Source organism: Galeopterus variegatus, unplaced genomic scaffold (assembly GCF_000696425.1).
Source record: "Galeopterus variegatus unplaced genomic scaffold, G_variegatus-3.0.2 Scaffold401, whole genome shotgun sequence".
Taxonomy (NCBI): domain Eukaryota; kingdom Metazoa; phylum Chordata; class Mammalia; order Dermoptera; family Cynocephalidae; genus Galeopterus; species Galeopterus variegatus.
The window spans coordinates 315,392-329,132 of NW_007726512.1; positions in this window are offsets into that span (position 1 = coordinate 315,392).

Genomic DNA, 13,741 nt, shown 5'->3' on the forward strand with positions numbered 1-13,741 from the left:
CCCCCCACCCCCACCCCCGGCGCAGGTCCCGGGGCTCCACATCCAGCCCGCTCATCAACCCACCCATTCAACCCCTACTTCCCCACCCCAAACTCCACTCACGGCGCGCTCGATCCTCCGCGCGCTCCGCCGGCGCGCGCGCTCCATCCTGTCCACACACACGCACTTTAAAAACATTTATTTTATTTCTGGACCGGGGTGAAGGGTATTTGGCGGGGCGCGGCGCTCCAGCCTCGGAGGCTGGGCGCAGGGGGCTGGCCAGCGGCTCTGGGCCCCCCTTCCTTCTTCCGTCCAGACTCAGGAGCTTTCTCCTGGCCTGGACTTCGGAGAGGCGCCCAGGATGCGTCTTTTACCCACCCCGTTTCCAGGTTTTCTCTTTTCTCCACGCACCGAGACGGAGGCCCCGAAACTTTTAGTTTCCGCAGCCCTCCTTTTGTGCAACTGCTCAGAGGAGAATGAACGTCTGTTCGCCGCGCCTGCCCCTGTCCGGCTGCGGCGCGCGGGGGACGCTCCAGGGTTAATGCGTCTTTGATACCTGAGATTTCCGGCGCGCTCGTTAATGAAAGTTACATTTTTTAAAATTGCGATGGCTTTTTCTTTGTAGTTACATAGAGCTAGCTAAACTTTGACTTTATTGACTGTATTTCACAAGAGCGTTTGTTTGTTTTTGATTAAACTCACCCGGATAAGCGAAGGAAGGAAAGGAGACTGACTACAAGGCTCTTACTTGCAAGTACATTCATACTGCTGTTAGGTCTGTTTCCCTCATTTCCTCACATTGAAACTGCTTTTGCTCTTGTCCTCTGAACACACTTCCTTGCCCCTTTCTGTAGGCAGTGTCAGCAAACAGCCAGGCAGAGTCAGCGACGGACCCAAACTGAAGGAAACAGACCACGACAGGGCAAGTCACTCTGGAAAAACGTTTCAGAGCCAGTTAAGTGTCCTCTGCAAACGAGGAAAATTAAACTTGGATTTTTTTTTTTTAATTACAAAATTTCTCACCTAAAAGGAACTGAGGTTTCAGATGTATTTATAAACCGCTGATTCTACAATGAATGCAGCCATCAATTAAGGAAGCATGTTTGCCTTTAAGAAAAAGTGATTCTCCAAGATTTAAAACCTCTAGAAAATAGGATGAAACTTGAGCTTCTTTGCTTTCAGAAACGATATGTACTTTTTGTTGCTGCGGGTATGTTGCAGTCATCATACTTCAGAAATCATTCCAAACAATGTTATTAAAATGTCAGCAGCGATTGTTCAAAAGACGTGAAGATTCTAAATAGCTATCAGTATTTTGTCACAGAGCCAGATATTTGTAGTACAAAAGTAAATCCAACTGTTGGTCAAGTTTGTTATTGACTTGTTGAAAATCATAAGGCAAATCTACATATGTCCAAATAACTGGAACATTCTCTTTTGGTCGATTCATTATAATTTTCAGATTAAAACTGGAATCCTTGATAATCTTATTTCTTCTACTTGACGTATCGATGTTTTGATATTCTCACCATTTCAAAAGAGAAAAGGAGCAACGTAGAGCATTTGTGCTTTAAACTACATGCACAGTTCCATTTGTAATTTCTTAGGTAACATAATTAAAATGTTATCCATGAAGAATATAAAGTAGTATGGAAAAAATACATTTATGCAGAGCTGGTGTGAAACCTTATAATATACCTAAGTTTTTACATCTGTCAAAATTTATACATACGACAGATTTATCTAGAAAAATCAAGCTACATAAAGTAGTTGAAAAGAAGGTAGACTTACATGATTCTCGAACTTCAGAGGCATTTATATCATGGTCTCCTTTGGAATTTAAAATTATTTTATTTAGGTTTATGAAACATGATATGTCAAACTAATAATAATTTGCATTTACTGAAAAATTCTAGCCCTTTCTTTTGTTCATCTTTGAAGGTTTTCACTCATCTGGGCATGATTCACAAGAAGCCCCAATGAGTGCATAGATCAGTCTAATCCTAGACTAATCTTTTAGGAAAAATTTGCATTTACTGAAAAATTCTAGCCCTTTCTTTTGTTCATCTTTGAAGGTTTTCACTCACCTGGGCATGATTCACAAGAAGCCCCAATGAGTGCATAGATCAGTCTAATCCTAGACTAATCTTTTAGGAAGCAAAACTTAGGCTGAAGTTTTTATTTAGTGAGCTTAGTAAGTAACCAATAGACATTTTTGCCTGAATTAAGCTGACCATATGTTGGCTCATTTACTTACTTATTTAACTCTCAGAAACAATCTCTGGAAGAATCCACTGTCTACATTTCATATGTCTAACATTCTTTGATGCTCAGGACATAAATGAGTCTCTCCACTATGTTCCTAAAGAGATTATATCACAAAAAAGGAGGATGCTTGGAAGGGGAGAACTTATCAAAAATGGTAAGTTCAAAGGGTTCAACATTTTTTCCCGAAGAATATAATAAGCTTGCTATGTTTTTAAAATTACATCTAAAAATATTCCTTCTCTAAGAGAATGTTTTAAATATTTTAAAAATCTTAATTCTTTCATTGCTCTTTAGAAACAATAATACTTTGTATATCCACAATGAAGAATTGAAAGAGAGCATTCAATTGCATTGATAGATTCAAGATTAAGCTGTTAGCCACAAAACTGCCATTACAAAGGAACACTTAAATGATACACACCACAGCGTATATCCACATCCAGAATCCATAATTTACCTGACACTTCATGACAATTCTAAACATAATTTATAACAATACAGGTGTTATGGTAGAAAAAAATGAAATGAGAAGCTTAATAATGTCTGCAGATGTGAACCAGTTAAGGGGAGTTCAAGTATGCTATGCATTCCCTACAATCCAATCAATTTATCTACTCAATCTATGTTATTATTTAAGTAATGGCAAAATCATTGACTTATTCATAATACTTGCTAATTGTTCTTAAAAATAAATTCTACAAAGGACAAAGGAAACACCCATTTCCATTTGTTTTATGTTAAATCAACATCTAACCACTCATGGTGATTTCATTCAAAGAAAACAGAAGGAACTCATTAGCTTATGTGGTTAGAGAGATTGATGGGCTTCAAACATTTTAACCATACATGTTTTTTCCAACTGCAGAAACTCATGTTTTTAATTTAAGCAACTTAAAGAAACTAAAGATTGTTTTACTCAATGGGTTCACATATTTCTGATACAGAAATTATGCTAATTTTTAAAGCTATTTACCATCCAAGTACCTTTGTTTAGAGGGAAGTGATCAAGTACTTGTCAAAACACACATATGAATAACAATAGTTTGGGTAACAAATTAAACAATCTGAAGAAGTATGAAAATGGACATAGTTGCAAAATACTGTGATTAGTATAAGGCAATAAAATAGCTTCTTCACTGCCTGTCTCTGGCAAACTTCAATATAGATAAGCCAATTCTAGAAGGGACTACATGGGAATGAGATGGGGAAAAGATATCTGGATTTGAAAGAGGGCCAAAAATTGCCATGAAGTTTGAGCTACACTGCTGTAGAGAACTATCAGTGAAGGAAGGTTGTATCTGTTATGTGGAAGATATTTTTGCCTGTGATTAGAGCTTGTGAAAGTTCTCAAAAGAAAGAAACAAAAAACATGTGAAATTGCTCTAGTTTCTAACTCAGAAATAGAAATAATATTAGCTAGATTACATCCTAAACTTAACTCAGTTCTTTCTTCATCATCACTACTGTTTAATGATGACTAATTTTCCCTACTCTGGAAAATAAACTATTTTAAAGTTCTAGAGTGCATCAAAACTATGTGAATACCAAACTTAACTAGAACTAGTTGAAAGTTGCTAGCTTTGTTTTTCATTTTTGCTTTGCCGTGCGTGTAGGCTGAAAAGAAATCAAAACTCATTTTCCATGAGAGCAGAAACATGAAAGCATTTGGCAAAGCCAATAAGTTTTTAACTATTCTCCAGACTTTCTAGGCTGAGTAAATTTTGTCCGAGATCACCAAACCCCATCCAAAATATAGAGATGCAGTCTCCAAAAGTAATGACAGTTTAAAGTATAATATAAATATGATTAGGGTGTGCTGTGCTTAATGATATTATTTAGAAGTATATAATCACATATATTATTAATAACTATCATTTTGTAATTAATACTTTAAAAAAATATCCACTAGTACAACTGGCAGCAAGACTCTTTTCTGTGCACTTCAAATGTTTATATATGCATAACTGTATATAAAGAATTATAAAATTTTTATACCATTACCATTATGATACTCAAGGTAAGCAAATTAAGTTTTGGAAATAGACAGAGGTAATGATTACACAGCCTTGTGAATGTAATTAATCCCACACAATTGTATGTTTAAAAATGCTTAAAATGGCAATTCTTGTATATGTTTTGCTACATTAAAAAATGGAAAAAAAGTAAGCAAATTAAAAAGATATCCCTCATAATCGTTGTTCCACTGAGTCTTACACAACTCATTTAGTCTTTCTTTCCCATGAATTGTTCCCGTAACTCTCATTAGTCTCTGCACCTTGAGGATTTTCTATAACTAGGTCTTATAGATCTTCTTTTATCAATGCTTCTGTCAAACCAGAAAGTGTAACTATAAAATCACTCAATTTTATACAAGGCTGTCTATAATCATTTTGTTCATCAGAAATACTCATAACCAAACTTTTCTTATTAAAAGTATGTGCTTTAAAAATAGGCTTCCCCATCCTCTTTTAATGTATGCAAACCTCTACCACTGTCAACAATGAAGATAAAATCTCTTTAAACTTTCTTTAAAATTGTTGAAGTTAAACTGAAAGTAACCTTAAATTGCAACTCTCTTTTTGAATAGGCAGTTCTTGGTAAAGCATCATGCATTGCTTGGGTGCAGAACAAAAGCAATGATGCTTTTAATAGTAGAGGCAACTCTAGTCTGTTGAATATAAAACCCTTACAGATAACCAGATAGCAATTTCACAGACAAGTCCAAATTGAATTAACAGTGCCTCCAGAAATTATGACTTTGATTATTCATGTCATAGTACAAAGCATGGCAAAACTTGCTAAAGGCCTTTAAGAATTAGGAAACAAACTCACAAAGGCCCTCTTCGCATTTTAGAAAGTGAGTCAGATACAAGTATATGATTTTTACTATTCCACTTTGCTGCTTTATTTTAAAAAGGCCTTTACTTGTTGTGTATATTTTAGTAAAAATAAATTTGTCTGAGTATGTGGAAACTAGAGCAGCAATTTGCAAAGTGAAATAAGTGTGTTTTAAACCTAACTTTGTCACATATTTTCTTGATAATAGAACGTTTCCATCTCTATTTTCAAGAATAATTTAAATCTTTATAATTCAGTTTTCAACCTATTGCAACTCTTTACATTGCATTCTTAAGGTCACTATGAAATCAATCACTTAGGTCCTAGACCAAACAATGATGTAATAGGCCTATGCTTTTGTGATAAGTAAAAGTGCATTAGAAAAGAATCAGTTTTCTTTAAAATTAGCATCCAAATTTAGAATCATATTAAAATGTCATTTATATCTCAAAGGAGTACTGAAATGATTTGGTAATGATAAGGTTTCATTGAGCGATATTTAATGAAAAAATCTGGAAAAAAGTTTATTTTAGGTTAAAAATAAAAACACATAAATAAACTGTCTAGCCATTCTACATTTAAAAGATGTTGCTGAACCATCACCTGGATAATATATTCTTTGAATGATATTGTTATAGTGATAGAAATGTGTTTCACTGAACCAACCATACTTTTATCCAATTGTCCTGGTTACCAAAATCACATATCTACAATATAACTAAAGAGGTTATTAGTGCATTAAAAGACTGCCCCCATTCATTATTGGGATGTAATTTATGACACCAACTTAATTAGTATTATGTCCTTACTACCTGAATTAATGGCCCAAATTTAAACCATATATTTTTAATTGTTCAGACAATGTAAAATACACTGCAGGAAAAACTAATTTCCTGTTTACTATCTAATGATACTTGGAACATAATAATTCATTATAATACTGGGTTATTGTTATATGTGAAATGCATGTCTCGAAGAAAGGTGACGGATATAACAAAAAAAATTTATAGTTTGTCAAAATAAAATTAGAGAAAAGTTGAGTATGAATGCTTGCAATCAAATGTAAATGTTTGAGAAACCCAAGAATGTGAATTGTTTTTAAATAATATGGATCCCAAGAAGACATTAATATTTAAAAATAAATTTATGGGTAATCAAATAATGAATCTGAAAAATATTTAAAAGAATGAATTTTGACATTTTCATGTAATTACTCAATATTTACTTTCTCTAGAATGCCCTATGTGAAAATGATTTCAAACTTTATATATGTATATATTTACGAAAACCAAAATATTTTTTGCAGGTGTAGATTTAAGATGATAATTCTACCTATTTGCTTATATTGAATGTTTCTGTACTGGAAGAAATCTTGTAATGTCAAAAATAGATATTAGATAAAATATTTAGAAAACTATCTTTAATTACTTAGGTAAATGTATAGCTTATCGAAATTTGGAGGAGTGGTATTACACCTTATAACTGAGGGAAGTCTATCTTTGCTTGAATTTTCCAGTTAATGAAAGAAGTGTTTAAATACTCCATAGTTAGATTATTAACTTCTACAAAACTGAAACAGATGTGTGTCTTAATATGCCATTAAATTTATGATTTACATAGAACCCTTACATAGAGCTGAGCAGAGAAGCCAATGATTCTAATTTGCTCTAGATTTACAATAACCTGATCTGGTTTTTGTAAGTACTGAAACACTTTAAACAAAATTAGAAAGCAGTTGTGCTTTGTGTGATTAAAGATGCAATTCCCTTTGGGGTAATGAGAAAAGTTAGAACATGTTTCTCTCTTTATGGATGTTTCTATTATAAAAAAGAGTGCTATACATTATATATTTTTGTTACTATGATTTCCTTGTTTTTAATTATAAAATAAACCAATTCAGTTTCAGTCGAGTCTCAAATTGAAACTATGCCAAAATTTAGCTGAAGAATGTGTACTGAACTTCATAAAGGTCCTTAAATTTTTCCCAGAGTTTTAAGGACTTGTTATACAAATACTAGTTCACTACAATTTTCTAGAGCAAAACATCTTTCTGATTAAGACCTATGTAGCAAAAAGACATGAGTGCTGAATACATTTCAAACCTAAGAAATGACGCAAATAAAAGTGTTCAAGACTAAAAACTATTGGATTCATATAAATTACAAATAGAAAGAAAATACAGTCTATTTTATCTCATTACACAATATTTACAGTGCTGTTATTTAAGCCTTATACTCTGCTTGGTGAATTATAATACATCAGCTTCTAAAAATCAAATCTATAAGAATACTTTATTTTAAATACTATGGATACTGTTTCCTTAAAAATCAGTCAGAAAATGTTGATGTAAGTATCATCGTAAGTATATGTGTGTCTATTTATATGTATATGCAAAATAACTACATGTAAAAGTATTAATTCATTTAAAGTTTATCTCTCATAAAACCTTTATTAGCCCTTGAAGTCTTTGCCACTTCATATAAAATGATTTATCTTTTGAATAACAAGGTTCCATTAATCTGTTTGACAAAGGAATTTTTAAATCATTAAATAATTTATTTGAATGAATTATTTAAATTCTGTAAAATATATATATGCACATATATATGTATATATCTGTGTCTATATATTTCTGTTCTGGCATAGTATTGCAGAAGAAATACAAAATAGAACTCAGCATACATTGTCCTTGACATCACCAGCGTGACTTGGTGTTGCTGTTGATGTGTTCTTTGATCACCCACTGTTTGCATAGGAACCTTGTTAGAGGACCATTTGTGCTACATTTGGTACAACGGGGTGATTTAATGTCAAAGAAACTTGCACATTATATTCTATATTCATTTTTAATTTTGCATTTTTACTGAAATTGTAGGCTGACATATTTTTCAAAATGTAAGGATAATAAAGGCAATTATTCAGCACTCAGAGAAAACCTGCTCTGCTCAATTCAGTGCTCTAGGTGCTACTGGAAAGTGGTAAACATATTCCCTCCCCAGAGAAATAAATCATCTGTGGAAACAAAGGGCAAATACACATGGAAAAGAAATAAGAATATACACAAAACTTTATAAGCAAATACACAAAACTAATTAGGACATAAAGATTTATGTAATATGTTTAATATGTACTATTTTTTTTACAGACTGTTACTTCCCAAAATTTTCTCTCAAGTAAGTCTTATTGTTGTGTGTTTTCCCCTGAAGATACATTTTTGCTAATAAAAATAATTAAAATTAATAATTTCCCAAATTGGAGGAGGTTATAGGATAAATTTATGACAGTTTCTTATCAATTTTATCTTTAAATGTGCAGGAATATTAGATGTTACTTAAATATCTTCTACACAGAATATAATAGATAATAGATATATTTGTTGTTTTTACCTGCTAGTCTTCTCTTTTTTGGAAATTCTGTCCAGTTTTCTTTCATGGGTGCTACTGTTCCCTTCCATTCTGTTAGGTTTGGTGGGCTCATTCAGGTTTTCTTCCAATTTTGTGAACCATCCTTCCAACAAATTCCTTTTAGTTTTAATTTACCACAGAGTTCCTAATTTTACACATAATAAACCTCAAACTATTTTTCGTGGCATTTAGTAATCCTTGAAGCCTCTGTCATCTCCAGTCCTTCTCTCACCTAATCAACCATCCATAAACCCAGCTGTGACCCTGTACCATTTTATACCTATTACCCACAATACCCAAACCTTGGGAGGGAGGTATGAGAAGCCCTCCGCAATCTAATACAACTTTAAAAAGTCCCTGATTTACCAGGGGAGACAATCTTGAGAAGGCTCATTTTTCAAAAAGATGCCTAAATTTTTACATTTTTAATTTTTAAAAAGGACACCTAACACTCCTTTTTGGAACTTCCTCTCTGGAAGCACCACCCTTCCTGCCCACATTCTTGTATCTAAAAATAGACTATTCACAGTGTATGCACCAATTACACAGATAATTTTGAAACACTTCACTTATTCTCCGAAGTTTTGGGAAGAACAGTGGCCTCTTCACTATCTAGCTATAGTTGGCTGATAGAAAGTATTCATGGAATAAATGAGAGTTAGAATCCCATAATCATGAATACCATTATAATATTTAGTTCAATATTAAGGCTATTTGTTATATTGTCCGAATATTGTAGCACTGCTTTTGCTGATATGGATATTACAAGTCAAATAACCTAGAAATATTATATGAATTTCCTTTCACAAGTGTACATTTAAACACACACACACACATAAATTTACTTATTAATAAATTAATCTACTTATTAATAAATTGGTTTAGTCAATTCATTGAAATATTTTTGTAAGCCATGTATAAATATTGTAATATCTGCACAAATAAGTGATTACAATGAAAACTTTAGTGGTGTCAAAAAAATTAATAACAACGTTTGTAGGTGTGTGTCCTTCTAAATAAAGAGAAACACAAATACTCATATACACAAATTATTCAAAGAGTTCCTAGTGCTATTAATTAACTTACTGAGTGTGTGGGGGAGGGGGTTGGGTGTTGGGGAGATGGGGAATATCTTAAGGAAGGCAGAAAATTGATGCCTTTGAATTCTTGAATTCAGAAAAATTAAAATGTTTACTGTTCATCCATTTTTACCTAGAACAGCCCTTCTTTCTTCTACCCTTCCTGTCCCAAGAACTTACATAAGATAAAGACATGTCTGGGGAACCTCAAAAATGAGACTTACTGGGACTTTTCATGGGTTACATTTTGTACCTTGGGACTTTGGTTTTATTCAAAGGCAAAACATGTTTGATGAATTATACATTATGCTAAAAAGTACTATACTTCCATCTTAGTTCATTTATGACTCACTGAGCTATCAAACCCTACCTCCAAGAGCCAAAAAGCATTTTTAACCAATTTTTCCTGCCAAATCACCAGAAAATTTTATTTATATTATCTTAGCCCATTTTCTGTTTCATATAATAGAGTATCTGAAACTGGGTAATTTATAAAAAAATGGAATTTATTTCTTACAGTTTTGTAGGCTAGGAAGCCCAAGGTAAAGGGGGTGCATTTGGTGAGGACATTTTTCCTGGTGGAGACCCACTGTAGAGTCCAGAAATGCCACAGGGTGTCACATGCTGAAAGGACAAGAATGTGCTAGTGTACCAGCTCAAGTGTGTCTTTCTCTTTTTATAAAACCACCAGTTCCACTCCCATGATAACCCATTAGTCCATTCATGAGGGCAGAGCCCTGAGGATCCAATCAACTCTTAAAGGCCCCACCTCTCAATACTGCTAAACTGGGGATTTAGTTTCAACATGAGCTTTGGAGGCGACAAACATTCAACTCATAGAATTATCTTAAAGAGTAAATTAATTAATATAAATTTCTAAGGAAGGAGATGTTCTGATTTTCTGCTGATATTTTAAACACTGTTTCTTTTTTACATTCCTGTTTTACATTCCTGCATTTTAAAAAAAATCTTTCCAAAATATATTAGTATAGTAGTTTGCAATCTAAGAAAATCATACAGAATATCATTTTCCTTCTTTGACAATGTGGAATTTTTCAGTGTTGAGGGATAATCAAAATGAACCTTGGTCTGGCTGATTAGCTCAGCTAGTTAGAGCACAGGGTTGTTACACCAAGGTCCCCATGCTGGTCAGCCACCAAAAAAACGAAACAAAAGGAAAATGAGCATTGATTATCATATCATTGATTATCACTGTATTATTGGTTTATTTGTCCTCATCCTGCACTAGATTGTAAGCACTTTAGAATTTCACTAAACTTTATATGCCCAGCTCTTAGCACAGCATACAATAAGAGGTCTCAAACTGCTGGCCTACATAAAATCTAGCCAAAAAATGTGGTTCTCTTGCCCATAAGTGTTGGGTCACACAGTCTTTTGTTTTATTTTATAATCTTTGTCAACCCTTTTAAATTAGGAAATTTCCATAAAAATATGGATTGCTAGCTTCTGGGGAAACAAAAGGAAAGATCTGGGAACATTTGGCATGTATAATCTCACACTGTACATTCAGCAGGAGAGGCTGTCCCTTTTAAACAAAACATGCACTCTCTTGTTCAGTGCATTATCCACCATTCCTTATTACCTTCTCAAAAGTATCCTGTGCCATGAATCACCCAACTCGTGTTCATGTTTTATGTCCTATTTTAGTGGTGGCATTAAAGGAAATGTATCTTCACCCTTACCTCTGTAAAGTGGGAACTAGAAAGATGGATCAAGGGAACAACATATTCCACCTAACTGCCCTTCACCTATTAACTTTTTCTCCTTAGCTCCTGTAAACATTTTAATTTTTGAGCTCTGGTGGTCAACAATTTATAAGTTAAACAAATGTGTGAATTTTACTGTCAATATACATTATAAGACATGAAAAATGTATTGAATACTAGTAATAGTGCTTTTCTGTGTTCAAAGGATTTGCATATATGCTACCTCATTTGTGTAGCTACTTCATAGCTCATGTTGAAGTTATATTGCCTCTTTATTTTTACTGATTGGCTTAGTCTGTTCTCTACCTAAATTCATATACACCTATTTTCTCTTTTTCTCCCCACTTGCCACCACTTCCCACCACTCTTCCACTGATGTTTGCTCTTGCACTTTTCTTTCTGTGACATGTCCAGTTTCCTTTCACGGAAAGGTACCTTGACAGAAACAAATGGTGATTTTGATTATTCTTCTATTACCTAATATCCTATAACTATACTTTACTAACAGAGGACACATGAAAGAAATCAGACTTTTTCAACCAAACTAACAAATGGAAGCAAACATTCTTTTAAGGATTAATACACACAGTTTCACAGACATAGATAAACAAATAATTAGGACACACAATACAGCAGATATAGCTAAACGCAAAATGTTCTAAGGCAAACAAGCTAAGCCATCAATACAAATTACTGGAGTAATTGATGGTCTCAGATATGTTTTTAAAATATTCTTTTTTAAGGTTATACTTTTCAAAGGGTAATGTGTTTACTTAGAATTGAGATGGTCTACTGACCTGAGTTAAGAATATTTTGTAATATCTCAAAGTTATGCTATGTTTCTTATTTGTGAGTATTATTAGTATTATCATTATTTCTAATTTTATTTTATATTTTATATACAAATTTTTAGTATGATTACAGGTCAACACATTTTCCCATGGAATATAACTCTATTTTATAAAAGTATGCCAACTGGAAAATATGATCATAATGAATTACTCCACAAAGTAAGAATCATCTATATTAAACATGCTAGTTTTAAAATTTTCTAGAAATTATATTGTTCGCATAATATCCTTGATATTAGTTTAAAATACTGAGCAATATATAATATATATAATTTCTGAAAAGACCCTTTGTGCTTAATATACTAGTTTATTGAAATACTCCTTTCCTCTATTTAACAGTTTTATAAAACTTTCAATTAACTAATATTTTTAAAATTTTGTTTCAGAGAACACAAACACCTGCCTAACAATTTATTGAAGAATTATCTAAGCAGCTTCACTATTAAAACTTTATTAAAGCAATATCTGTCAATTGTTGGGATAGAATCCATTTAGAAGGAAGTCATCGCAAATAATTTTCTTTTTGTTGTTCTATTTTTAACTGACTTTATTTTGTAAAAGGTATTATCCAGAATGAAGAAAATTTATCAAAATGTACTTCATCACCAAAGTAAACAAATCATTAATTCTAGGGGATTCCTATCACAAGTAAGAGACTAGAAAATGATAGATGCTTCCAATCTGCCATAATAGTGCCTTTGGACAGAAAACAATGAGGAAAAACAAAGTTGAACACAGTAAATCTGTGCTCAATCAGCAAAAAGAATAGAAGATGTATATCCCATCACCAGCCAAACCATTACTTTATTTTATTTCTGATTCTATCAATGCCCTGAGATAGTTAATATTGTACAGCAGTCACCATTTAAGTGTACCAAACATTATGACATCAATGCTTTCATTAAATAACCAAAGATAAGCTTTTTAAGCTTAAGCAGATCTATTTCAATAAAATTCAAATTCCACCCATAATGCTTATCCAGTGTGTCAAGTGTTGAATTCACCTAAACTAGCATTTAGATGTACCTTCAAGACTTTGCCTGTGGAACAAATAATTTCCTGTACCACCTGGCAACTGCTGTTGGCATATATGATTAGATTCCCTTCATAATAGAAGTTTTTTCTTTATTTTTTTTTTAAGACTAGGCAAGGATCTTTAAATAACAAAAATAAAATTAAGCTTCTAGTAATCATGGTATTTATTTTTCAAAAATTTTGTCTTCTCTCCCTTTTCACTTTTTCTGCTAAATTGAAAGATAAACTAAAATTGAATAATTAAGACCAGTATCTTATTCTGTGTTTATATTAAAATATATGAGACATTGTTACTATTATTGTTGACTCTTAACGGAACACATTCATTGAAAAGAGAATTTCCTTTCTTGATGCTTAATAAGAATCCCATGAGGCTACATACCTAGCTAAAATCTCTTATATTCACTTCTTCCTTAAAATTCTACAATTTGGTATAGTCAAGAATTTGGTAAATACCATTTGAAAGCACTTTGCTCTGCAAAAGTTTTGAAACACCATCACTGAATTGCTGGACATGTTCTTTCAAACAAGCCACAGACATTACTTTTTAAAAATAAAAA